We start from the raw sequence: 27,739 nt of genomic DNA on the forward strand, positions 1-27,739 counted from the left end.
TTCTCACTCCTGCAACTCACCCAGCAACCCATTCATGGGGCTGCCATCTGTGCAGATATGCTCCCATCTGTGCATTGCAATGTCTGCGCATGTGCAATGGCTGTCTCAAATTTACACACCTCCGTATAAATGCAGAGTGAATGTGGCTTATGCTTTCAAACTGAATGGAAGCTGGTTTAAGCTGTTGGGTGGGGGAAACATCAAATAGCAGTATTTCTCAAGGAACTCTAGATAGGGATTATAGCTAATGTCATGTGTGCGCAGCTTCAAACACCAGTGGTGGGAGCGCACAGGAGCCAGAGTAAATGGTAATGTGTGCACAGCTTAAAGCTGCCAGGACCTGCTCAGATGCGATCAGGGCAGTGGCACTGAGGATGGGGTTATACCCATGAGAGTTTTTTGTGATATAAATTGTTGTTGTGGAGTTATTAGTCCCACCGGGATGAAATCTGGGCTAATAGTATCTTAGATAATAATAGATCAGGGAAATGGCACAGGAGAAAGGGTTAACTCTCCCATTTTGGCCAGTGTTGATGATCTAATAAAAAGCAGAGCATGCTAGGGCTGGTTTCAAAGTAAAGTTGGGAGATCCCACTGACATCGCAGGCAGTCTCTGCCGGTGCCAAAGATTCTACTGCAGCCAGCTTCTGCTCAGCAACAATTGTGCTGTTTGGGGTGTGGGGCAGGAACCAGCAACTTTGAATAGCAGTATGATCCATTCTGTACAATTATTATATCATAACTGGAGTGTCACATTGAAATTATTATAAGATCTGGTTTTTGGTTTTGGTTTTAGAAGAAATATATTCACAATACCTTCATTTTAAACCAAGTCTATGTTGCTTTCTGTTTAAGTGGTAAAATGTGTTGACATTTGTACAAGGCCAAAATTGCGAAGATGGAGCTTGAATAAAGTTAAGTAAATGAGAAGACCACATGCAAAAATCTAAAGAGTGAAAAACAAGTCAGGTGTTTATTATTGGAGTGTCTAAAGCAGGGTTGGTGTATGGCATAGGTCTGCCCTCTCCCCAGGCACTTTAAGATTGCCCCATGCCTCTTATCCTGAATTCGGTCTAGGCAGAGGTGTTAAGTCATTCCTCCCAAGTTCTCAATACACAGTGTGTGGGAAGGTTTCTGTGCCACTTTCACAGCTCCACCTCCTTGTCATTGCCACCTTGCCTGCTTCATCCTCTAGCCCCTGGTGATTTTCCTCTCTTTGTAACATTTGTGTTCCATTGGTTGGGTCCAGGGCCCTTTAAACAGGACTGTTGTCAACATCTTTACCCCACTGACTGCACCCACCTGCAACTGATGCCAGGAGCTGCCAGATATGACCACTGAAACAAAGTTTGCTGTTGGTTTGGCCCTATATAGGAGCTGTTCATTGGCATCTGTTTGTCTTAGAAGACAATGGGAAAGTGCACCTTCGGGGGTGAAATAAAACCATTGGAGAGTTACAACGCCTGCTGTGGCTGTACAGATCGATGCAGGAGAGCGCCTGGTTGGCTTGTTGAATGATACTCTAACCTCAAAGCTCCCATTAAAGCAGGCTGCCAGTGCTGGGTCAGTACTTTATGGACCAGGAGCTGCCCAGCTTAAGGCGGGTGTTAGCTGACCAGTGAGACATGATGATTACTCCTACCGATTAAGGCAACCCATAGCACTTCTATCTTACAACAATCAGGCTGAGCTTTTAAATCACACCTGCTGCCTCCCGTGTTGTTTTTGCTGTGTTAACAGCACCAAAGTGAACTCTCCGGGGCACAAGCCAGGGCAGTGCGTGTGGAGGTCCTGAGCTGCCCAGACGAAACAGCTCCCCTCTCAGCCTTGCTGATGTGGGCCGAAGGAAAGGAAAGCAATATATTTGGCACCAGCTTGGCTGCAGGAGCTGCCAGAAGGATGCGTACAAGACTCCACCCGCCATCAGGACTCTGCTCTGGATTTGTGTAGGGTTTGCTCCATTGGTTCTGAAAGGGTGTCGACTGCCACACTGGTATGACAGGAGAGAGGATGCTAAGTGTGGTGGGGAGATTTTACAGTTCTTCACATATTGTTGTGAAGAGGGGTTTTCAACTCTGACAAATATAAAAAGTCAGAGAAGAGAAAGGCTTCTTTATGTTGATGAGGAGATTAGAGTTTGCTTGTCTCAAATATAAATGAGATTACCCGGCAAAAGCAAGCTCAGACCTCTCATTGAGTTTGTGTACATGCTTAAGATACATATGTAAGAGACTCGTTTGTAATTATATTTTGGGAATGATTCATACTCTTCCATAGCTGCATTTTTTAATACTTTCTGGATCTCCCGTGATCATAGGCTAAAGTAGTTGTGTTCTGTGTAGTAAATCAAACACTGCCAGGAGTTCTTTCTCTTTGTTTTCCAATGTATTTCTTAGCAATTGAAAAATTGGCGTGGTGTGAGCAAATTTATATTCTGAAAGTGTGGCCCAGAGAAATAAGCTTGAGAACCCCTTGTTTACTATTTAACCATATCTTCTTTCCGTGACATCCCATGAGGCAATGAGTATGGATTGTTCCTCGGGGTTTATTCCCAAAGCCTTTCTCATGAAAGAGCATTGTGGAGGTTTAGGACCAGTGTTTTCCTTCTCTTAGATGGGCTACCTTCCCAGGTCAACAAGCCCCATCTCCCCCTCATTTCCCTCAACAGCACACACAGAAACCATCTTCTTGGCCATTGAACCCACTGTTGGCCTTGTCTGCTCAATACGCCAGAGCCTGTCTTCGCATGCAGGAGACTCATCTGACTTACCAAGGGTTTAAGACCCGTTGGCTACCCTCACCTGGTTTAGCCAGCCAGTCAAATCAATTTCCCAGGGTGTGAGTGCTGTCGGCTTCTAGGAGCCAGAAGTAAGAGCTGAGTGCATGGAGGGGACCAAATGTGGATGAACTACTCCAGAATGAGCACAACATGTCCCCGACCAGAAATATCCCATACCCCTGTATAGGAACAATTGGACAAATACAGTAGTATTTCCAGTGCCATTTTTTCTAGAAAAAGAGGTGCTGGAACTCACCATGAACACCTGAGTAACTACATGGTGGGGAGCGGTTATCCACTATGACCTCTCAATGTATGTTCATATAAAATGGCCAGGCTTTTTGCATATGATTGCATGCATTGCACATGCTTTTTCTTACCCCAAAATGATATCTTAATATTAAAATGTCACATGGGGAGCTGTTCTTAGTTGGGAGATTGGGTAAGTGTTGTATGCAGTGTTGATAAACCTAGATGACTGTTCTGCACCAAGTTTGCTTCCTAAATGACTACAGTAGTTCAAAGAATTGCCTACTTTGCACACATTTTAGCCAGTCAGCTATGAGTAAGTAAAGTAATATCAGTCTAGTAAAAAACAAAGCAAGTGAGTCTTGATTATTTACATTATAATTTGGCCTTGCTGGTTTTGGCTCTGGAGATGAGAAGTCTGCTTCTCCTCTTCTAGGATGAGATGTTTAGTGCTTTAAAAGAAACAAACTTCACAGCTTGAAGCAGTTGGATTATTTATCTGTGTAGGAAAGGAAGTAATCTTCCTGAACAGAATGTTAGGCTCTCTTTCTGCTCCTCCCGTCACATTAAGGGACATTACTAAACATTAAGGGACATTGCTAAACAGAGGGTGTGCTTCAGATTGTTTCTGCATAATTAAACATTTTAAAATAAATAAGGTCATTTGCTGTGGGTTTGATTGTTAGCACACTGTCATCATTGTACAAATCTGTGCTTAACTCAAGTGCTATTTCTCTACAAGGCAGTACAGGAAACAGTGAACTTTTTGTTCACTTTATGGATTGAAATTTAGTATGATTGCTGGCAGGGAGCAGGGTGGTAAGTGGTGGAGATCCAAAATATTTTTATGTGTTTTGATGGATGATTCTTGGTGTCTCAAACTCATAAAGTCCATCGAACTGAAGACAGATAAAAACCAGATGAAGTTCGGGTGATAACTTCAACAACAGTCCATTCTTTTGAGTTGTCTCCTTATTGAAAAAAAATCCTGATCCATTTATTTATTTTTAAGATTTCTTACCCAATCTTTACTATAAGCTCCAAAATGGGTCACAACAATATAATATAACCGTTACAATTATAAAACAATGAAAACGTACAGTATATGTTCTTTTTAAAAGCAGCTTTCCCTCTGACCTCCTTGTTTACAGTCTCCTCCCTGAAAACTCTTTCTCCCCCCACCCTCTGCAGATGGTATTTTGGGGGGAAACTGCTGTTATAAATATAAGTATTGCTTTATGCATCTGATGCAGTGGACTGTGATCCATGACAGCTTATGCAATCACGGGCATAGCGTGGGTTGCCTGCGCCCGGGGTGGGATGTGCCCCCCTGGTGAACTGGGCCATGGTCATTTCCTTCGCTGGCCAGCATCCAATCAAGGGAGTCTGTCCTTGCAAACTAGCCCCTACCTGGAAACATAAATAAGACAGAGAAATGCAAAGCCAGGAGCACCGCTGTGTCACCCTCCTGTCCTTGTAGCAAGGCACTCTAGGCAATGCACCTGGCTCCGGCAGTGCTTTCCTGCCTTCCTCTTCCTCCCTCCCTTCTCGGTGGGCAACTGCAGCACTCTCCCCCTCCTTCTCTCTCTGCTGGCCCAGGGTCAGGGTGCATATGGGTGTCACTTCGCCGGGCATGAGGAGGAGGCACAACCCCAGCCTTGAAGGCCCAGCTGGGTGTGGTTTGCCTCCCTGCAGCTCTGGCCTCAATGAGGGAGCCTGTTGTGGGGGTGCCTGGTTGCAGCCCCTCATTAATTTGTGCCAGGGATCATGGTCCTCCCACCCTACCCCCACTACGCCACTGTATGCAATAATAAATTCGTTAGTCGTCATTATTATTATTATTATTATTATTATTATTATTATTATTATTTCTATTTGTTACTCTTTGTTAGAGAACTGAAGGAGTAACGGGTCCAAATTACACTGACATTCTTATCAAATTGAAATGCAGAGATACAGCTCTAAGATGCTTCTGTTTATATTCTGGCAGAGATCTGCTGCGGTTTGTAAAGTATATGTCTTTCAAAGCTGATGGTAACATTCTAGAAGTAGAGTATGAGTTAATAGGGAACTGCTCTTCCTAGAGGATCATGTTTAAATAGTTGTGTGAGCAACTTGGGAGTCATTGAAGTTTTTACATATTTTAAATTACAGCATATTACTCTGGAGGTTTTCCCTCTGAAACAGCCAGCCAGGTTCATTTTTCTTCTGAAAGCTACTTTGTTGAATCATTCAGGGCTCCAGAGCTCCGGGCTCCTATGAAGTTTCAGTAATGCCATTGCTTTTCATTATGCTTTATAACGAATATGACAAAATGATATTGATTCTAAGCCACATACTCCATTGGGCACATTTATGTCGTCGTGCCCCCCCCCCCATGTAAGGACTGTTTCAACCGCATACAGCAATCTGGACTAAGAACCTTGGGTTAGTGTATCATTTAAGTATCCTGGTTTTCTGTTTTGAATCTTTTCTTCACAGATACAGAGAACAGAAAACTGGTTTACTTAAAGCAGTCAGAAGCTCAGTGATGGGATTATCTGCTGTCAAATTCTGAATAATGCATCAGCCTCACTGGTCTGATTTACTGCTCCTTCTCCCAGATTTTCCAAAGTTTTTTATTCCAAATAAGTTTCAAACAAGAGGAAGCAGGAGCAGAGTGGGTGGAAAATTTAAAGATACTGGGAGAGAAATCTTCTGTTTTATTTTATATTTTGAAGGTTTTATTTTATATTTTGAACGGCCTCGGCCCAGTATACCTGAAGGAGCTTCTCCACCCCTATTCTTCAACCCAGACACTGAGCTCCAGCGTCGAGGGCCTTCTGGCAGTTCTCTCACTGCGAGAAGTGAGGTTACAGGGAACCCGGCAGAGGGCCTTCTCAGTGGTGGCACCCGCCCTGTGGAATGCCCTCCCATCAGATTTCAAGGAAATAAACAACTATTTGACTTTTAGAAGACATCTGAAACGTCCCTGTTTAGGGAAGTTTTTAATGTTTGATGTTTTATTGTGTTTTCAATATCCTGCTAGAAGCCACCCAGAGTGGCTACAGAAGCCCAGCCAGATGAGATGAATGGGGTATAAATTATTATTATTATTATTATTATTGAGGTAAATGGGAATTTTGTGCAAAACCAAAATATTCATTGTAATTATATTCTTATCAAACCAAACTCAGCTTACCATGTACTCAGGATATGCAATGCCATCAGCATAAACCTGGGAGTAAGGCCTATTGAAAACAGGGTGACTTATTTCTGAATAAAACACGTGACTCTCCAGTAAAACATGTGACCTTCCAGATGATGTTTGATTACAGCTCCAACCATCTCTGGACATAATGGCTGCAACTGATGGGAGCTGCAAGCTAATAACATCTTGAGGGTGACAGGTTCCTCGTCCCTGGCCTAAAGCTTGTGGACAGCCCTACCTCTCTAAAGCATTTTAGTTGCTGTTTGACTCGGCGAGTGAGATGTTTGTTACGTGACTGAGTGGGATTGAAGACAGCAATACATTGAAACCTGTGCATGCCTTCCTTTTTCTTAACGTTTCTGTTGAGGAACCATGGATCGTGCTTCTGGAATACTTTGAAGGACATGTAATTGTCCTTCTGTCAGCTTGGCATTTCCCTGGTGGGACACAGACAACTAAGGAGTTCCAGTTTCCTCACTTGTCATTGCTGCTGTCTCTGTGCAAAATGTTCAGATGCAATGCCAGCTGGCACCATGTCTCTGCACTCCAGAGGCTGTCAGTTTCACTTCTTGGAGTTAGACTTTGATTTGTTACTCAATACTACAGTTTAGGTCAGAAGTCCCCCTGGCATTGTGGGATGGCCAGTTACAGTTTGTTGGCCCAATTAAACCAATAGGACCATTTTCTGAGCTTGCTTTTCACACGGAAAATCAGTTTCCTGAGGCAGCTGCCTCATTCTGTCTAATGGTAGGGCTAGTCTGGGTAGGGTAATTCTTTGCTTGGAACCTAAACACTTAGGGAAGAGGGTTCCATAGGCATGCCAGCCCAGTGGTGAAGACATTTTTAGTTATTTCTCAGGTCATCTGGGGGGGGGGGTGTCATCCAAAGCATATGAGCTGGATTGTACACGAGGAAGAAATCTTCAGGTACACTAGTCCCAAGCTATTTAGGGCTATATAGACAAAGTCCAACAGTTTGAATTGCACTTGGTAACACTCCAGAAGTTGATGTAGATTTTGTAGGCTAGGTTAATGAGTCCATTGTGGGATAACACAATCAGAAGTCTTGCTGTTACATTTTTGGTCCAAGTGAAGTTTATGAGTGGTTATCAAAGGCAGGCCCACATAAAACACATGAGAGTAATCTTTATGTGACCAAAGCATGGATATCTCATGTGGGAGGGTCATTCCTGTTCAAGAACTACTGCAGCTGATGTATCATTTGCAGCTTATAAGAGGTGCTTGAAGTAGACATGGATGCCACTTGGACTCCAAAGGCAAGATCTAAAGAACATCCCGGGCTACAGCGGGCTACATGTGACTTTATCCAGCATATTCAGAGAACCAGCTCTTGCATAGATAAGTTCTCCCCACCTGTACAATACCCCTATCTTGTCACTCTTTCCATAATCCTGACACATATTTGTTTGACTCAGTTAAAAAATAGAAATAGAGTTGGATTATCATCACGTTGGCCCCTGGACAACTCAGGCAGTGGTTCAATTCATGTAGATATTAAATAGCCTGGGGAGTAAATAGTTGGAATGCAACCTTATTCTCAGTATTTATTTTAGATCGCAGTAAGCTAGAACAGCAACTGACAAGCCAACCCATACATTGGCTGAAGCAAACATGCCAAGACGTGCTCTGTTTGTTTCTTCTTGCAGTTCAAATTTGGACCATTGAAGCTCACCTATACATTTCTATGTGATTTAGGACAGTGCTCCCTTCTCTTGGGTGTTTTATTGAGAATTAGTCACAGTGTTTAAAGGGAACTTCATACCAAGGTATGATATCCTAGATTTAAACAACTATTAGTTGCTTACCTAGTCAATCTCACAGAAAGAAGAATCCAGAATATTCCTGAATAATTTGTTTGCTTCAGATTTCCCTAACATTTCCGTACACTCTAATTAGCTCTGCAGAAGTTTGAATTTAATGATTATTTCCCCCCCTCCTCTTCTTTTTACTGCGTTGGGCTTTTGCTTCTGATGTGGAATTGCTTCATATGCATTTATTACCCTTAACTTTTTCTAATTACTTTGTGCTTTTGCCTTCAACAATTAAGGCATTTTTAAACTGCTCCCATGTTTGTAATGTAGTTGAGAGTCAAAGGCTTAATTTTCTGAAAATCTGCTCTCCTACTGACCTTCCCATAACCTCTAACAACCAGTTGTCATAACCACTAGTATGAATGCACAGCTTGCTTTCTGCTCTTCAATAAATATGGGAAAGATAATTTCAAAGCCACAATATAAGCTAAACTTATCATTGTGCAACACATTTTGTTTGGCCTCTAGTTTTGTAATTAAAGTTAGAAACAACCTTTCTGGCTGACAAGACTAATAAACTATGCATTAAAGTCTGTCCTTCGTAGTCTTCCTCAGACTGATTCAGTTCCTTCCTGATGCTGAAACTCTGTGACTTGGCACATTGGATTTTACGCAGAAAACAAACAAGGCTCCTTTTTTTTTTACACTTGCAAAGTATATGCTAAAAAACATGAATCCTTATGCAATCATTTTGCAAAATTACAGAAGAACAAATGGTATCTTTGAGAACTTGTGTACTCTGTGCCCTGTTGAACAAGAGCACAATCTGTGATGCCTAATACAAATAACCTAGTTCTATTCTAGGAAGCGTCTGAAAGGAAGAACGGCAGTCTCAACATGAGTATCATTTGACCAGCCTGTGTAGCAGTATCCTATCTGAATCTAGAGCAGTGCTTGATTTCCAGGTATAGTAGTCCTGGGGCTCAAGCCAACCTGTGAGTTACAGCTTTTGCCAAACACAAAGATATAAGTTGGTTTTGAAGAATTCTTTAACAAGGTTGTTGAAACTGCTTGAAATGTATTTTCATGCTGCAGCATTCCAAAGCAGACTTTCACTTGATAAAGAGTTCTTTGAATCATTGTGGGAATCATACCAATTTTCTTCAGCTATCTATGTTTGGCAGCATTTCTGCTACTGTAATTAATCCTGTGGTTTTGACCCCTAGCATTTGCCCTGTAAAGCCCTGCTTCTTAACCATCATAGTCTGGCAACAGGCTGTGTGTGCTTTCTTTGTGGTGAGGAAAAGCATTCTGCGCATGTTTAGAGACACTGTTTTTTCTGTTATTATTTCACAAGCTACAGGACTTGGCCATATTGTTGTTGTTGTTTAGTCGTTTGGTCGTGTCTGACTCTTCGTGACACCATGGACCAGAGCACGCCAGGCACTCCTGTCTTCCACTGCCTCCCGCAGTTTGGTCAAACTCATGCTGGTAGCTTTGACAACCCTATCCAACCATCTCGTCCTCTGTCACCCCCTTCTCCTTGTGCCCTCCATCTTTCCCAACATCAGGGTCTTTTCCAGGGAGTCTTCTCTTCTCATGAGGTGGCCAAAGTATTGGAGCCTCAGCTTCACGATCTGTCCTTCCAGTGAGCACTCAGGGCTGATTTCTTTCAGAATGGATAGGTTTGATCTTCTTGCAGTCCATGGGCCATATTACTGGAAATCATATTCCCAAAAAACAAATCCTCATCTAGTGAGTACTGCTTTTGGAAAGAAGAGAGGTACAGCAGGTTTTGTGTACAAATTGGTCTGTGTTTTAGTATGGATGGACTGCTTCTGTATTTTTGTTTTTCTTAGTCAGCGAGTATAGGGTGCAGTTACTGTCACCAAGGCCAGCAGCTTGCCATTTCTCAGATACATTTCATGCATGCAAGCTTCCCATAGGAATTTGGCTGGCCACACAGAGAACAGGGTGCTGGACTGTATGGGCCCTTGGCCTGATCCAGAAGGGCACATCTTGTGTTCTTATCTGCTTCCTTTCATATTGCTGTTCTACTCCCACCTCTGTGCCTTCTGCCATGCTGCTCTCTCTGTTTGGAACACCCTCTATTTCATAGTTACTGTGCTCTGTTTTCTGAGCCATCCTACTATCCTCACAGCCTACATCCTTACTTAGTACACTGCTACTGCTGCCTAGTTCTCTATTAACACATACTTGCCCTTTTATCCAGTCTTCCAGCAATCCTGGAAGAGGACCCATTCCTGCATATATGAGCTCTCTGACCTGACTCTTGCCCCAAACATGCTGTTACTTGCAAGTAGGAAGGAGGTCTTTATTCAGGCAAGTGACAATGCAGGCTAGGCAGCTAGGGCCAACCTAGGCAGGGTGAGGCAACCCCCTCAGACGGGCAGCAAATCCCAAAGTAGATCATCATTCCTCCTTTGTTCCTGATGTAGATCTTCACTCATTCCCTTCTTCCCTGACAGAGGAGGCGCCATTTTGGGATTTTGCCTCAGGTAACAAAATGTCTTTGGCCAGCCCTGTGAACAGTAGACATAATGCTTAAGACTCACAGTGCAGGAGACTCACAGAAAGAGGTTCATAACCAGATGGAAGCAAAGAGCATCTCCCACAGAGTTTCCCTATCAAGATTGCAAGCACCTGCTCCAATCTGTAAAGGCAGTGCCTGGTTCTAGGTGACAAGGCTGGACCCTCCTGTCCAGGTTGTTGTTCAGTCAGAAGAAGAAGAGCTTGGATTTGATATCCCGCTTTATCACTACCTGAAGGAGTCTCAAAGCGGCTAACATTCTCCTGTCCCTTCCTCCCCCACGACAAACACTCTGTGAGGTGAGTGGGGCTGATCGACTTCAAAGAAGTGTGACTAGCCCAAGGTCACCCAGCAGCTGCATGTGGAGGAGCGGAGACGCAAACCCGGTTCACCAGATTACGAGTCTACCGCTCTTAACCACTACACCACACTGGCTCTCCACACAGTCCACTACACCACACAGTCACAGATGTTTTGTGCTCAGCTTCCTGCCTCAGCTGATCAGAGCCCTCCCCTGAGGCACTCTGCCTTGCAGAAAGGTTGGAGGGGAGAATCAGCATCCTTTGTCCTGCTTCCAAAGCTACTAACGTGAAAAATGCCCCCTTCTTGAACCCAGGTTCCCACAATTCAACCCCCTCCTCTGTTTCTTCTTCCTCCTCCTGTGTCAGAGTCTGCCAATCCAAGCCTGAGCTTGACAATGCTGCAGGGCTCATGACACTCTCTGCATGTATAATTGTACGTGCAGGTTACTGATGAATGCCAAACAGATGTTTGTTGGTGTGTGCCAGTGGTGGTTGGCAGGGCTACTTCACTTGTCCCCCAAACTGCCTCCATGCATTCATTCACTGTGTGGCCATGTGTATACCCCTCTTGCCTTGTGCCCCTGAAGTAGATTATAAGAGCTCTAGGCTGGGAGCGGAATTATTTTCTACATTCCATGTAGCTTCTTGCATGCTTAGTCACAAAATGAAAGTTAAGTTGCTGTGACAAGTGTCTTCTTCAAAGGCCTCTCTTAAGGTAGGCAAAGGTTATGAGACAAGGACAGTGCTGTATTTCTAAATATATACTATTTTGGAATATTTGCAAATCAAATACAGTCATACCTCAGGTTACAGACGTTCAGGTTGCGCGTTTTCGGGTTGCGCACTGTCCCAAACCCGGAAGTACCAGAACGGGTTACTTCCGGGTTTCTGCATTCGCACATGCACAGAAGTACTAAATCACGCTTTGTGCATGTGCAGAAGCGCTGAATTGCATGCGCAGGGAGTGAATGTAATCCTCCAGGTCTCTCTGTCTGGCAGTTTGGGCTATGCTCTCCCTCCAGGCTATGCCTGTCCCCGCACCTGCTCTCAGTCTCCTTGAATGCTTTAACTGGGCTGAAGTGTGTTCTTAAACTATAGTAACAACTCTTGCTTGCCTGCTTGAAAGATGGAGAAATGTGTGCATGTCTAGAAACTGCAGACATTTCCTTATTGGAATGTAGCCTACTGTATAAAGTGGCTCCTCCCAGTTTTGCTAGTCCTCCTAAAAAGAAAGTTATAGGACAAAATGGGCAGGTACTTTCTAAGCAATTCGCCCATAGGAAACATAGGAAACAAGAAAGGGTTACTTTAAAAAAATAAAATAGGAAGAACCTTAATCCTATGTGGCTAAACAAATTAAGGCAGTTGTAGCTTTTCAGAATACAAAGGTAGGCAAAGTGTCTTCTGATTCTCAAGGGTCCAAATGACAGCTTGCAAATGTTTTCAGACGCATGTTTCTGAATCCTTTTATATAGTGACAAATGTTTTTTTCATGACTGATGACTAATAGGCTGGCTAGACAGATAAATATATACTCCGTGACTCAATTTGTTTAAGGTAGTCAAGTGTTTTGAGGTAGTTTAAGGTAAGGTGTCACTTAACCTTCTTGACGTATCTGAACAAAGTGAATCATTGTATCAATTATAGTTTCATGCACATAATTAAAGTTACAGTTTTATGTTTGTGGTGAGTTTTTTTAAAGAAAACAACAACTCATATGTTACCTTATGAGTAGGTGTGTCATCTTGCTAACGTCTGAGAAGTGGGAATAACAAAATTTGTGGCAGTTCTTGTTCATTATGGAAGAGAATGTTAAACTTTTAAAAGAATCTAAACCTTCAAGTCTTTTTGGACAAACCCTTGAACACTATGTGTTGTCTGTGACCATCTTAGCTCAAAAGTTTGTATACTTTATGTATATTTCTGTTAAAATAAGCTGTCACTTAAAGAAAGATAATACAATATAGCAAAGCAAAGCAGTGTATCCATTAAAACATTAAACAACTAAATACCAATAGATGTTTCTGTATATGCAGATGTTAAATGTTTACCATGCTAACATGCATTCCAGCCTCTTTCTGCAAACCTGAATTATCTTCATGACCTTTGCTTAGCATTTTCCTTTTGAAAAATATGTAACATGATAACTCTGAAGGACAATGGTCTGCTGATATAAGATAGAATTTTAGTGCGTCCTATTCCAAAGTAGCTTTCCTCTATTTTAAAGGCGTACAGAAATGAATTGGCTCCACTGTGTTGTCTTGATAGTAAAATAGGGGAAAATATCATACCATTTAGAAAGGCAAATTTGTTGTAACTAATGTCAAGTACTGTATACAGGTTACATATGCTTCAGGTTACAGACTCCGCTAACCCAGAAATATTACCTCGGGTTAAGAACTTTGCTTCAGGATGAGAACAGAAATCGTCCTCTGGCAGCACGGCAGCAGCGGGAGGCCCCATTAGCTAAAGTGGTGCTTCAGGTTAAGAACAATTTCAGGTTAAGAATGGACCTCCGGAATGAATTACCGTATTTTTTGCACCATAACACTCACTTTTTTCCTCCTAGAAAGTAAGGGGAAATGTCTGTGCGTGTTATGGAGCGAATGCCTGCGGGTGGCGGGGGAATCTGCTGCAGTCGTGAGCAGAGGATCCATGGTTCCCCTTCCTTCCCTCCTCCGTGGTTACAAAGCATGGATCAACATGGATCCTCAGGATTTTTGCATTGGACTACTCCAAACTCCAAACTCACTGTCAGATCACATGTCTGTGGCCACAGCATGAACCACAAAAATCATATTTCCACTATTTCGTTTAGAATATTTTTTTTCTTGTTTTCCTCCTCTAAAAACTATGCGCGTGTTATGGTCTGGTGCGTGTTATAGAGCGAAAAATACGGTAAGTACTTAACCCGAGGTACCACTGTAGTAATATTGGAATAAACTATTGTATTTAATGTGTTGAAATTATCCATTATGTTTGTTTAGAAATGGTACAGGTGACCATGCTTGTGGATTTTAAGCCCAAGGGAGATACTGAAGTATTAAGGAGGTTGGTGTATGCCAGAAGACACGCTGCCTCCTGTTCTCTCTCCTTTCTCTGCAAACATGCCTTCCACAGATGCCACCATTTGTTCTCTAGACTTTGTCCAGATATGATTATTACTATAGGAGGCCATTGTCTTATTTTCTTCCTCTTCTTCAGCTAGGCCTGTGGTTTTGCTGGACCACTAACTTTGATGCTGCAGATTATTCTGACACCACCATTTCCTCCTCCGTCTTCTATTCTTTATTTTCAGATCAATTTAGTTGTGTTCTATTTGATGTCTTTTCTTTATGACTGCTTTTGTTACCTCTGAAATTATGTGATTTTTTTTCATGCTGTCAGCCACCTTGACCATGATTTTAACTATGGAAAAGCGGCATAAAAATAAATAAATAGAGATGTATGTATGTATGTATTTTTCCTCAGATGTGTCGCTGGCTGGTACGGTGGAGATTATTTCTTAGAAATATATACAGGGACAGTTTTTATTTCCGATACCTTCTTTGATCTGCACAAGTACCTCACTTTCACTTCCTGGAAGCCACTTGCACCTCAGAAACAAAGAGCTGAATTCTGAAAAGCAAGAGGGGCCTGCAAAAAAGGGAGGGGGTAGAGGTTCTCCAATGAGGACTGCTCCATTTCATTCCCCTCCCCCTCCAACAGTTGGACAGCATTTAATGGTCACTGAGCATGTTCAGTCATCATTAGACTCTGTTTGTGGAGGTGGGTGAGGGTTAGCTTTTTTTGTCTTCTAAAGATATTTTGTACTTTTGCAAATCCTGGGATTTCACCAAGCCTCATAATATCTCCCTCTTGCATGTGGCTACATAATGATCAGCACTCCCTCATAGCATGAATGAAGAGATTGGTTTTATTTGGAGGTAATGCGGAACTTCTGATGCCACAAATCATCCTTGGATTTGAACTTTGTCTTAGCTGAAAAGATGTTGCTCCTCCTGGTTTGTTTTTTTAAAAAATAATAATAATTAATTTTGGTGAAAGATGTTCCTAAAACATGGTGAGGTCAAAGCCTTTGCCTGGTCAACATCTTTGCAGTTACCTTGTTTATTTTAAAGACCTTTCACTAAGAACAAATGACTGAGAAAGTTGGGGTTAGAAAAGTAGGTCTGCTTGTTAAAAGATTAGACAGATAAGTACGATTTCCATGGGGGTTTTTCCCGGAAAGATCGTTTCAATCCCTGTCCTATGAGAGCATTTGTGTGTAGCAATCCGCTAAATTAGACTGCCATATGGGTAAATGGTGCAAGATAAACCATTTTAAAATATTTGAATCTAGTTTTTAAAAAAATACCATTTGTAGCATTCTTTTGTAAAGGAGCCTATGCACTTAAGAAACAGCTGATTCATAGATGTTGCAATGGTGATGGTAGTAACTGAAGAATTCTTGGTTGTTGTTATTCTCCTTGGTTATATTTATTAATAACCTAACTGACTAATTGTACATATGTTACTTTTGAAGGATATGTGCTTCAGAGAGCAACGTATTTTCCTTTGCATCCCTCTCACCACAAAACCTTTTAAATATTTTCTGTGCAGCTTGCAAGACTAACAATGTGACCGTGCCCTATAAGCTTCTGAAGTGATTTATTTCCCACCCATTTAAATAGTGGCACAAATGCACCCTGAAGGTTTTGTGTTTGCTAGTTATGTTAGAAGACAGTCACAAGCATTTTCACTGGCAAATTTGAAAAAAAGAAGGCAAAGAAGCTCAGACGTTAGGACGCAACGTAAGACAAAGACCCAGACAGAGTATAGAAAAACGTTTGCTTGGCGGAGGGTTGGGGGTATGATTTCTGAATAGGAAAGCACCTCCAAAGTTTGTAGGGGGAGGAACAGGAGTCAATGACACAGAATTTAATTGTTACAGGGACCTGATTGCCCTTTTAAGCAGTATTTAGATAGCTGATGCTGATCCACTTACCCAATGAATTTACAAATAGAATCTTTGTATCTAGAAATGGATAGCACAGTTATTTAGAAACTAACACCACAGCTAACTATTTCTATATGTTATCTAGAAACGCAAATTCCTTATTGCTTCCTCTTCCTTCAGTGTATTTGATAATTTTTGAAGGTCGCTTTTCTTTAGCATTCTGTGGCTGCAATTCTAAGCAGTCTTAGTGGAGTTCAGGCCTAACTGCCCAATCCTCACCATGAAATTACAAATGAATTCCGTGAGGCTTATTCCCAGCTATGATTCTACTGCAAGTACAGAAATCAGTACAGTATGAGTACTAAAAGCCATAATTAATCAGTATGATCCCATTTCATAGTCACTTATCAATCTTTGGATTGTTTGGCAAAGTGTGCCTAAATTCAATAATTTTTTGTACCTTAAAAAAAATCCCACCAACCTCACACTATGGCAGGGGTTAATACTGAGAAATAATTAGAATTATTTCAATAGAGATTTTGTCAACCCTCAAATGAGTCTTACTTCAAGTCCTTGTGTTTTGCAAATACTGTAGATGTTTGGCTGGAGAAACATTGTTAGCCTTGGAGGGTGAGGAAGTACAAACTGTTCCTCTGGAGGAAGTTGTATATTAGGGAGATATGTGCATTATTGTTACTGGCCAAATTAAGCCCCATGCTTTGTGTTTGTTTGTGTGAGAGAGAGAGAGAGAGAGTGAGAGAGGGAGAGAGAAAAAGAGATGATGATGGATCGCAACTCATTAGACTAAGGGAGCTAGGTTCTCAGTGTTGTGAGAGTCAGCATATTGCAGGGGTAGGCTTTCTATTTGAAATGTACTAAAACTACTACAGCTTGGATTTTATTTTAAAGTACAGATTCCCCTGCCCCAAAAGACAGAAATTTCCATCATTGACTTTTCCGTGTCTAACTTTTATACTTATTTGTGAGAGAGAAATAAAAAAGTTTTATATCATCCTAGGTTTCATGACACTAGATTGTGAGAGATCGTTGTCACAAAGGACAAGGTATTATTTCAATAGAAAATCTGGGGTCATAAAAAGAGAGAGCTTTCTTTGTTAATGAGTATATATTTCAGAACTGCAAAGATTGTGGGCGATTAATCTCATATTGAGTCATTCTGCTTTTCTCTGCACACAATATCTTAATATCCTTCATTTGTAATTTAGCTGGGATTGTTTGAAAACATCATCTGATGAGAAGCAGCAACAGATTAACAATGGGCAGTGGAGAGGACTTTAGCTCATAGAGCCGTAGCATTATGGACTATAGGTTTATTTTACTGAGTTGACAGAAATATGCAGTTTATGGTGTTTCCAGACACCTGTAGCTGTGATTCCAGGGGAACCTGGTGAAACTGACAAGACTTTCACCAGGGTTTTCTAGACTGAGGCAGAGGTCCTGTTAACTGCATTGTTCTATTCTCCAGCTGATATGCAGCACTGATGAAATCGACAAGACATTTTCCTGCAGCAAGTTTGACAAAGGCTTGAGAAATTGACATGTCAATATCACTAGCCTTCTCTGGAATCCAGTCAGATGTTGTTGGAGCTGGAGAGATTGCACACTGTCAGCAAAGCAACTCCACATGCTTCAGACCCTAGTGAGTCAATGGTTCTACACTCAGTTTGTGCATAAAGAAATATAGTACAGTTGTGCTGAAAATGTAATAAATTTTCTTAGCCTGTGAACAAAAATGGAATGAGAAGGGGAGTACAAGGAGATGCAAAAACTTTTTTTTAATGAATGTTTTCTGTATTCTCAGAACTAAATAAGCAAATGGTGTAAAACCTGAACAAAACTGCTAGTAAGAAAGGAGCTGTTGTAGTTGGTCCTAATGTTTTGTTTTGTTTTGCCATGTAATGTTAGTATTGCAGAGCAGTTATTTCTACTGTATTTGCACTGGGTAACTGTTAAGCCACCCTTTGTAGAAAGCATGTTATGGTGTATCAGTTTACTATTCTGTTATGCAAGTTTCATAGCCAATTTAAATGTCAACTCAGATTTCAGGGGAAACAAACAACTGGTTTCATTCTCGCTTCTATATTTTCACAATGCCATTGAAATTGCACTGCAATGACACACACAAATTAAGACTTACATTTTCTTGGTGGGTGGTTGTAAATCATTCGGTGTTGCAGTGATACCTGGTCATGTGACAGTATAAGCACTCTACCAGACTTTGAATAACAGCAATAGGAAACTCTCAGAGATGACAACACCAATCTATATTATGATGAAATTTTCTGTAGTCCATGAAAGTGTATGCAACCATAATTTGTTGTTTTTTGAGGTGCCACAAATCATTTTTCTGTTTTTGCTCATCTGGAAATATTATGTTATAGTAATTCTACTTTTGATTTCCGGAAGCTATTGTTCTATAATGCTTATTATTATTATTATTATTATTAATTTGATGCTGATTCTGAGATTATTTCTTTTTCTTTCCTTTAGATATTCTTTCAGAATATCATACTGATATTCCTTGCATGCTTATACTTGGGACCTTTATCCTTGTGATCTTGAAGTACTGGGCAACAAAACCACTACGCATTCCCCTTTCTACATTTGTGTATGCAATCTTTTCAGATGTGCATAGGCAAACTATGCAATTTGTACATCACTTTTATCACTCATTGCTTGTTTATTCAGTACATGATAACTTATCATTGACATAGTAAATCACGGTAGTCAATGTTGTGCCCTCCTGATGTCGTTAGACTTCAATTCCCATAAACCCGAGGCAGCATGGCTAACAGTTAGGGATTATGGAGGCTGTAGTCATCTGTCCGTCAGCCTGTTAGCTACCCCTTCTATAAACTACCTCTTTTGAAAAGCATTTTGTTTGTTCCATCTGTGTTGTTTGATCTGTGATAGTATATCCACACAGTCACTACTCATGCTGCACTTGATGGTACTCTGGCAAAATTCCGAAGTTCAAAGCACTTACCTTTTTTCAAGAACAATTTCAGCTAACAAAGATCTGGGCTAGCTACAGCATTTTTTATATATAAAAAAGTAAGCTCAGAATACATTAAGGTTAAAAGTTCAAGCAAATGTCTTCTTGATTTAGTTAGGTTACAAAGATGAGATTAAGGAAGGATTGTTTGTAATAGCTGTGTTAAGACAGAGACCACTGCATTTTGTAGGTTTTCAGGGCTATATGCTCTGCTTTGTTCAGCATGTTACAAAGGCAGGTGAGATAGGCCTAATTATTCATTTTCTGTAATAATAATAATAATAATAATAATAATAATAATAATAATAATAATAATAAATTTATTATTTATACCCGCCCATCTGGCTGGGTTTCCCCAGCCACTCTGGGCGGCTTCCAACTGAATATTAAAAACAGTACAGCATCAAACATTAAAACCTTCCCTAAAGAGGGCTGCCTTCAGATGACTTTTAAAAGTAAAATAGTTGTTTATTGCCTTGACATCTGCTGGCAGGGCGTTCCACAGGGCAGGCGCCACTACCGAGAAGGCCCTCTGCCTGGTTCCCTGTAACCTTACTTCTCGAAATGAGGGAACCGCCAGAAGGCCCTCGGTGCTGGACCTCAGTGTCCGGGCTGAACAATGGGGATGGAGACGCTCCTTCAGGTATACTGGGCCGAGGCCATTTAGGGCTTTAAAGGTCAGCACCAACACTTTGAATTGTGCTCGGAAACATACTGGGAGCCAATGCAGATCTCTCAGAACCGGTGTTATGTGGTCCCGGCGGCCACTCCCAGTCACCAGTCTAGCTGCCGCATTCTGGATTAATTGCAGTTTCCGGGTCACCTTCAAAGCTAGCCCCACGTATTTCTTTAGTTCTGAATAAAATAGCACGTAGCAAAGATTGAAATTAAATGTTAGCAGGTGCAAAACATAAACAAAGCAACATAGCAATGATGTAGTAGGGTTTTTTAAATGCAAACATGTCTTCTCAGAAGTAAGTCTTACTTGGACTTGCATCCTAGTATGTTTATCCTAAATATACATAAGAACACAAGAAGAGACCTACAGGATCAGTCCAGCAAGTCTAGCATTCTTTTCTCTGCAGTGACCATCAGATGTCTATGGGAAGACTGCAAGCAGGATCTGAACAGAACAGGGCTCCACCCACTTGTGGCTCCCAGCAGTTGTTGTTCCCAGCAGCTTGTATTCAGAGACATACAGTACTGCCCCTGACCTGACATTGGAGGTAAAACCTAGCCAATGTGGCTAGCAGCCATTGATAGCCTTATTCTCTGTGGGAGCAAAACGATTATTTTCACAGTGACGAAATCAGGAAAGTGACTTCCTTCCTTTAATCAACTATTAGTTGAGCTTCAAGATAATCTGGTTCTTTAATCCTTCTTTTCCCTGTCTTGCATAAATTGCAACCACCATTTACATTAGTTGACCTCATTTTCAGCCCTTGGCTTCAAGTTGTTGCTGGGTTTTTCTGGGGTGGGGTGGGGATTATATTTATAATTTTAAACAATACTGTGACATGAAACAGAAACACTGAACTATAAAAAAGAAAAATGCTAGAAGTGATGAAAAAAAACATTATTGGGAAGCACAGTGTGGCATGGATAAAGCATAATGTTACAGATCTGGGGTTACAGAGTTTGGGGGGGTGCAAGGGCACCCATAACTGCTAGATTTAGTGAATGTTAGAAATTAATAAATAGTAGAATTTATATACTTTTTGGAGTTTTGTAGGGAAGATGCCAGGCCAGTGAAAGATATAGGCTAAGCTTCTTTCCCAGGTCAGGGCCTGTGGCGTTTGCCCTCCTAGGTGGGTCATAAGGAAAGGGTTAAATGAGTGTGAAGTGATTGGCCAGTAGGAACCCAAGGGGAGGAGTTAGAGTTAGTGTTGTTAAGGAGTCAGTTGGGAGTTGGAGAAGGAAGAGGGAGGATAAGTCTGTGGGTTGGTCTGGTTTTGATGTGAGAGAGTGGGAGAAAGTGTTAGGAGGAGTCAGATAGATAGTGGGATAATCAGTTGGGAGTTATTAGGAAGGTATAGGTCAGTAGGTTGGCAGTTCGAATCCCCACGATGGGGTGAGCTCCCGTTGCTCGGTCCCTGCTCCTGCCAACCTAGCAGTTCAAAAGCACATCAAAGTGCAAGTAGATAAATAGGTACCGCTCTGGTGGGAAGGTAAACGGCATTTCCGTGTGCTGCTCTGGTTCGCCAGAAGCGGCTTAGTCATGCTGGCCACATGACCTGGAAGCTGTACGCCAGCTTCCTCAGCCAATAAAGTGAGATGAGCGCCGCAACCCCAGAGTCGGCCACGACTGGACCTACTGGTCAGGGGTCCCTTTACCTTTATTGGTCAGTAAAGAAACTAAGATTAAGAAACTGACAAGAAAAATTATCTGAAACCATAACCTTGTTAATGCTTATAAAATAAACTTGATTATTTGTTTTAATGTTAACAACTGTCTGGACTCAGTGTGTACCCAAGAGAAACGGGTTGGTGGCAGCGGGGAAGTGATAATAGTGGTGGCACAGGGATCAATAGACCGTCAAACATCTGGGGGCCCTGTGTGATCGCCACAGGGCCTCACCTGGTATAGTTGTTGTTAAGATGCTGGAAGCAAATCATTAACTCATCAATGGAGGCTCTGGCAGTGAGGGGAGGAGGTTGCCAAGGTGGCAGGGTGTGGATGTTGTATCACACAGAGTTCTGGAAAGGGGGGGGGGCGAGCAGAGAGATGGAGGAGAGCTGTTTTCTGCAAAGGCTGTTGGGCAGAAGAAGTGGGCAGAACTCCATGAGCTGCTGTCAAGGCCAGAACCACCTTGGGAGGGTGGGACAGAGGCATGGAGATGGCATGCAGGATGGCTTGGACTCCAGGGTTGCACTGCTTGGAGGAACAAGTGCCTCGTGAGATGAACTCTCTCCAAAGTAGACCCAGGTGTAAATATGTGTACAATAAACCATATTTCTTAAAGACACAACAGTCTCTGCCATACCTTGATTCCCAGTGGAAACACAAGCTTGGGTAAACTCTTGGAACATCCTGGAATCTTGCTACCATTTGGCAGAGACTGGAGGTGGTGCAACCTTTATAAAAATAGTTTCGTAACCCAAAGTGCTGCTTTCAAGCATTTGCTGTTGCTTGAATTGTAAACAATGCGGTCATCATCCAGGTGATTAAACTTGAGTTTATAGCCTTCTCTCTGAGTATCACTCTTCACAAATAGCATGTTTCAGTTTCAGCTAGTGTTATTCATGCCCTTTGGCTGGACTTCCTGGGATGTTATGGGACAGCTCCAGGGGTGTGGGGGGAATTGCTAATGGGACACTAAAATTAAACTGCTACTAGTGGTAGCAGTGGCTTGGCATTGTTTCCTTCATGAACTGTTTGATCTCTGACACCAGTTGCCAAAAGCAACCTAGAAAAGTTATTCTATTCCTGTCCTTTGACCAAAGCCTAGTATAGCCAAGTAGGCCCTGGTACCCAAGTCCTATAATTCACCCCCCATGCCAACCCACCAACCATTTCAAGTGAGTGGGCAGTGCTATTATCTCTTCAGTCATCATTTCCAGTCTGTGCCAGACCAATTACCTTACTCCCTGTGTAGCCACTTAAACTGCATGATTATAAATCCACTCCCTGACTATTAATCACCAGTCACTCACCAGCAACTACTGGAATACTCAAAGGTATTTTTTATGCAACAATGGGCACAAGACAACATTTGAATCACATTCCCCACTTGAAGGTAGAATCCATTGGGTATAACTGGTAGGTATATTTAATTCCTAAGGCTTGCTTCTCTCTCTCTCTCTCTCTCTCTCTCTCTCTCTCTCTCTCTCTCTCTCACACACACACACACACACACACACACACACACACACTTCCAGTGAGGAACATTCTGCATAGGTTATCAACTTATGTACTGTGTTAAACTGTAATAGGTCTAAACTGTCATTCGGATCACTGCACAGAAACCATATTTTTAAATGATGTTTTAATAGGAAACATAAAATTTCATCTGCCTGCTGAGAGCTGAACAGAAGACTTAGGTATCTTACTTTCTTCATGTTAGATCACTGCAAATATTGTAATATGTCAAAAAATCAATTTTCTAAACTTGTTAACAGTTTTCTTGCGGAAGTCTAGTGAGGTTTTTAGACTGTTGGTTGGTTTCTATATACATTCAGTTTATTTTGTGCTAGAAACAGCAGCTTGATGCTAATCAATGCATACCTGTTCACACACATGGCTTCTGTTAATGGATTTGTGGTTGTACGGTGGATTGGCGATGAAGTGGTACATGTGCCTCTTGTTAGAGCCAGGAGAGACATTTTTTAGAATAATAAGTCTATTGGGAAAGGAAGGCTGCAGTACCTTTTAAGGTCTGTGTTGAGTAGGAGTTCTGGCAAGCAGAGCTTTTTAATCCCTATATAACAGGTTGCACCTGCCCTCTATATTGAGGTACAGAAAGCAGGTCTGCCTGTATAGTCACTCACTGAAAGGTTTCTGAAATCAGAGTCCACATAAAATTTGATCAGAAAAGGTTTTTTTCTTCTTCAGATCTTCAGAAAGTAAGGAATAGTATTCTAAATCTTGTCAAAAGCCAATCTGATCCGGCAGCCTGCACATGTCAATACAGTGGTACCTCGGGTTAAGTACTTAATTTGTTCCGGAGGTCCGTTCTTAACCTGAAACTGTTCTTAACCTGAAGCACCACTTTAGCTAATGGGGCCTCCCGCTGCTGCTGCGCCCCCAGAGCACAATTTCTGTTCTCATCCTGAAGCAAAGTTCTTAACCCAAGGTATTATTTCTGGGTTAGTGCAGTCTGTAACCTGAAGCGTATGTAACCCGAGGTACCACTGTAGCCAGTCCAAAACGTAACATTAAACCATAGTTAAAAACAATGGCTTAAAGTGAATGCGTATCATGCTGCTCCTCCTTTTCCTCTCTTCCTCGGCTCTGGCTGCACCAGTTTATTTCTCCCCAAGCACCACAAGTAAGCAAAAGAGAAAGCTTGATTGCCACTTGATTGTTTGGAGCACTCTCCAAACAAACTGCTTCAGATGCAAGAGGTTTGGATGTAGCAACCAAGCCACACAATGGCTTGTTCCTTGGCAGCGGAGAGGAGCAGGAGTCGGGGACAGAGCAGAGTGGTACGTTTTTGGCATTGTGCACTAGCTCACTGCAAATTCACAGTAAATCATAGTTTGCCTTTAATTAAGTATAGTGTAATGTTACATGTGAACCACAACACTGAGAAGCTCACAAGTAGGGCAAGGTGGAGACAGAGGTAATTAGGCACTGTATGAAGAAATACTTCCTTTTGAATCTATGTCACTGGATGACTGAAGACATGTTTGCTTAAATACGTAGCAGGCAGCTATGTACTTTGTTTTTCCTAACTAATTACAGGGGTAGAAGATTCCGCCTCTAAGATTCCTAGCCATGCCAGGGAGCAGGGGGTGATCTCACTCAAACTGCAGTGTGGGAGTGATGAAGACATAAGCCTAACCTTCCTGCTCACCCCTAGGCTCTGTAACTCCTGTGGAAAACAACATACCGGTAGTTATGTATTTAAATGTGTGTCTTGTTTGGCCCTTTTGGTGTTTGGGAGCATGGAAAGTAAATTATCTATGGAAGTCTAAATAAAGTGGTGCTGCTTGTTGAATACAAACAAACAATTTTTGTTCTTTTCATCTTATGCATGGTGTATCTACTGCCTATGTCACCAGCCAATGATTGGCTTCAAAGAGCCCTGCATGTTTGGTCCATACTTGGTTTTTGCTCCACGTTCCTTCCTGGTAAGTAGTACAGTGGTACCTCAGGTTGAGAACTTAATTTGTTCCTGAGGTCCGTTCTTAACCTGAAACTGTTCTTAACCTGAGGTACCACTTTAACTAATGGGGCCTCCTGCTGTCACGCACCGCCACTGCACGATTTCTATTCTCATCCTGAAGCAAAGTTCTTAACCCGAGGTACTATTTCTGGGTTAGCGGAGTCTGTAACCTGAAGCATCTGTAACCCCAGGTACTACTGTATTACAAGCACGTGAGAAGCCATCTCCTTTTGAATAACTGGCAGTGGGATGCAGTTCCTCTTCCTGAAGCTTTTTGATTAATTCGATTCTCAGAACCTATGTAGAAAGAAACAACAAATACTGTTTTTGCCTGAGAGATAATGGGCAAAGGTTATTCTGATTGACGGGTACTGTTATGTAGTGTAGTTTCACCCTGGGCCAACAGGGGGATACTGTATATAGTTTTCACTCAGGTCTGTAGATAGTTTTCACTCAGGTCCGCGGCAGTTATTTTAGGCGGGAACTCTGGGCTGTTGTGGTTACAATGTTGACAGCCGGCTGCCTATAAATACAGGCCGGCTGAGCTGTTCGCAGTTAGTTCTATTCCAGCTTACCATAATAAAGAGCTACTTGAAGAAATCGCTGTGCCGGCTGCTATGTCAACCCACGACTTAACAGGTACAATCTACAGATATCTCAAACTTTTGTTTTTATAAGGGTTTTTTTGCTTTCCTGGACCTCCCTTCTATTTTAGCCTGCCTGATTCTAGATGAGGGAACAGAATGAGCACCACATCACTGGCTCTAAGCTGTTCATCTTTCCTTTGTTAATACTGAGATTGCAGCCGCCAAATGAGGTTTTCAAGGCTTTGGAAGGCTAATTACGATAATATTTGAGAACGCTGTTAACAAATAGTGTTGAGGGTATTAAAAGTGATGCCTGTAGCTGAATTGGTTGTCCTCTGTAGTATAGGAATCTTGGAATCTTTTGGTCAAATGAGATACTTAATGAGTTTTTCGGTCACAGCACATTACTAAATTAGATGTTATGTAATAAAACAAAAGTACTTGCATACCATATGGACTTTTTATTTTGGAACCTGGAACAGACGATTTCATTTTTAATTAATTTAATGGAAAATGAATAGTGAAACACAGTGGGTGATAGCCAACTTCCTGTCAATTTTAGGGTAGATAAATGGAAAACTATTAACTTAAGTTAGTCTTGAGAAGTTTTGATTTTGACAGGTGTACTCTGGCTATATAATTGTTAATGATATTATCTGGGGTATTACACATCTTATCAGTTTTGACATTCTGATAATGAAATACTGATAAGTGACTTTTGAAAATGATAAAACGGCATACTGCTTAAGAGAGTTAAGGTATGGCTTCTGAGATGCATTTTTGTATAAAAATATTGTCTGTAATACATGTTTTTTCCTAGGAAAAAACAACACTTTTATAACATTTGTTTATATTTCACTTCCTGATAATATTTTATGTATAGCATACAGACCTAAGCCCTATTTAGGTAATAATTTGTCCTACTAATTTTAGCTTCTGTTTGTAAGAACATGAACAAAAGGGATCTCAACATAGTAGGTAACTCCTTTTCTAAGAATCAAAGCAAAACAAAGATCAATAATAAGACAGTATTGTACGCATTTTCATGGGGACATGAGTAGAAATCCAATGCCACAGAGAGAAAGGAAATTAAGGACTAGGGCGGTGTCCACATTGATGTTTTCATTTTATCTGTGTGCACAATTTCCTGTTAACAGTCAGTGCTCTCTGTGTTTTGATCTTCTTGTACAAAACAATGCACAAGGATTAGAATTACAAGCATTTGCACGGCTGATGTGGAATTAACTTTGGTTGACTCTTTCTGTTGCCACATTACTAGCCTAGTTTCTTCAATGCTGGGACTTTTATTATTTATTATTATTTTATTATTAAAATAAATATTGGGGTGAATGTGACCCCTGTACCTGATAATGCCATTTGCTAGGTTGCCTACAATCCGATAAATAGGATTTATTATAAATGTAATAATAAATAAAATATTTCCTCCAAGGAGCTCAGGGTGGAATAAACCATTCACCCGCTTCCTTGTTTTATGTTTACAACAACTCTGCGAGGTAGGTTAGGCTGACGGAGTGTGACTGGCCCAAAGTCAACCAGTGAGTTTCACTTCATTTCATTTCAGTGGTCTTAGGAATCTGTGGATGAGCTGAAAAGACCACCAAGCAGTCTGAGAATGAGACCAAGAAGAAAAACATAACTATCACAATCTTGATCACAATATCCAGAGAGGCCATATTATTCAAGCCCTCAGGTTTGCTGTTCCTCTCAATATAGTTGATTAAAAGCAGCAGCTCCATCTGCTGGCACTTGACAGTCACTATGCACAGAGTGCATTTTAATGCCTCTCAAATTCTACGTACTTGCACACCTACAGTTCCCATGATTCTTGGAGTATATCTGGGTGCCTTAAATATATGGTTGTGTAGGCAGCCCTATTGGGATGTGGGTGGCGCTGTGGGTTAAAGCACAGAACCTAGGGCTTGCTGATCAGAAAGTTGGTGGTTCGAATCCCCGCGACTCGGTAAGCCACCATTGCTCGGTCCCAGCTCCTGCCAACCTAGCAGTTTGAAAGCACGTCAAAGTGCAAGTAGATAAATAGGTACCGCTCCAGCAGGAAGGTAAACGGTGTTTCCGTGTGCTGCTCCGGATTGCCAGAAGCGGCTTAGTCATGCTGGCCACATGACCCAGAAGCTGTACGCCGGCTCCCTCGGCCAATAAAGCGAGATGAGCGCCGCAACCCCAGAGTCGTCCGCGATTGGACCTAATGGTCAGAGGTCCCTTTATCTTTACTTAGGCAGCCTTACTTGCAAACACTGGGAGAGTCCAAGCAAAAGCTTCTTCAGGAGCACAAGAAGTACTCCAGGCAGCATCTCAGAAGTACATCCTACCCAGAAATGTTATAGGATGTTAGTTAAGTGATAGTAGTACCCGTGCTTATTCTGCTAGTCAACAGGCAGCAATCAGAAAAATCCCCCATGCTTGTAGGTGTTAAGCATTCTGAATTGCACTGCTGGGCATTTGCAAATACCCTGCCTAGACATGCCCATGCAGAATCCCAGGCTGTCTT

At 41.8% G+C, this 27,739-nt stretch overlaps 1 protein-coding gene and 1 long non-coding RNA gene across 4 annotated transcripts in view; both read left to right on the top strand.

Moving 5' to 3' along the window:
* TMCC3 (transmembrane and coiled-coil domain family 3) overlaps positions 1-27,739 on the top strand; it is a 93,512-nt gene that overhangs the window by 49,814 nt on the left and 15,959 nt on the right. The gene's annotated exons all lie outside the window — the stretch shown is intronic.
* LOC310687670 lies at positions 7,277-16,530 on the top strand. The gene is made up of 3 exons (XR_014516530.1): positions 7,277-10,726; positions 11,004-13,372; positions 13,746-16,530. It is a non-coding gene; the product is annotated as an uncharacterized lncRNA (long non-coding RNA).

The sequence above is a fragment of the Podarcis liolepis genome (genome assembly GCF_965112155.1).
Source record: "Podarcis liolepis genome assembly, chromosome: 10".
In the NCBI taxonomy this organism is placed as follows: Eukaryota; Metazoa; Chordata; class Lepidosauria; order Squamata; family Lacertidae; genus Podarcis; species Podarcis liolepis.